This window comes from Hyaena hyaena, unplaced genomic scaffold, assembly GCF_003009895.1.
Source record: "Hyaena hyaena isolate Hyena2069 unplaced genomic scaffold, ASM300989v1 scaffold_3751, whole genome shotgun sequence".
Lineage (NCBI taxonomy): Eukaryota > Metazoa > Chordata > Mammalia > Carnivora > Hyaenidae > Hyaena > Hyaena hyaena.
This window is the reverse complement of record NW_024084375.1, coordinates 1091-1745: the sequence shown is the minus strand read 5'-3', so window position 1 is coordinate 1745 and position 655 is coordinate 1091. Positions and strand designations below refer to the sequence as shown.

The 655-nt window shown below is 53.4% G+C and overlaps 1 non-coding gene across 1 annotated transcript; it reads left to right on the top strand.

Moving 5' to 3' along the window:
- The first annotated feature begins 23 nt into the window (after nucleotides 1-23).
- Nucleotides 24-214, top strand: LOC120227783. Its single transcript, XR_005527331.1, has one exon. It is a non-coding gene; the product is annotated as a U2 spliceosomal RNA (small nuclear RNA).
- The last annotated feature ends 441 nt before the right edge of the window (nucleotides 215-655 follow it).

Here is a 655-nt window from a genome sequence, read left to right as displayed (position 1 = left end):
GCGGCGCGGCCCAGGCACACGCCATCGCTTCTCGGCCTTTTGGCTAAGATCAAGTGTAGTATCTGTTCTTATCAGTTTAATATCTGATACGTCCTCTATCCGAGGACAACATATTAATTGGATTTTTGGAGCAGGGAGATGGAATAGGAGCTTGCTCCGTCCACTCCGCGCATCGACCCGGTATTGCAGTACCTCCGGAACCGGTGCACCCCCTCGGGGGAAGTACAGCTGGTCCCCAAAGTCAGTGTCAACCCTATCTCCCTCTCGTGTTGCAGCCGTGGCGTCATATGTCGTATGGTGGGAGTTCCCCTGACCCACGCTCGTCTTGGAGGTTTAGGTTTGGGACACACAGGATCACTTCCTACTGGTTTTCTCTGAGGCTCCTGTGTGTGGCCCAGGGCACGTAGGCATTTAGATCGTTGAGGACTTGAAATAGGTGGTAGGTTTTTTTTTTCTTTTTTAATGGTTACTTATTTTTGGGAGAGACAGAGCATGCGCAGGGGAGGGGCAGAGAGAGAGGGAGACACAGGATCCGAAGCAGGCTCCAGCTTCCAGGCTGTTAGCTGTGGCACGGACCCTGACATTGGGTGGGGACCCACGGACTGCGAGATCATGGGGAGATGCTCGTCATCAGATCATGACCTGAAGTCACCCA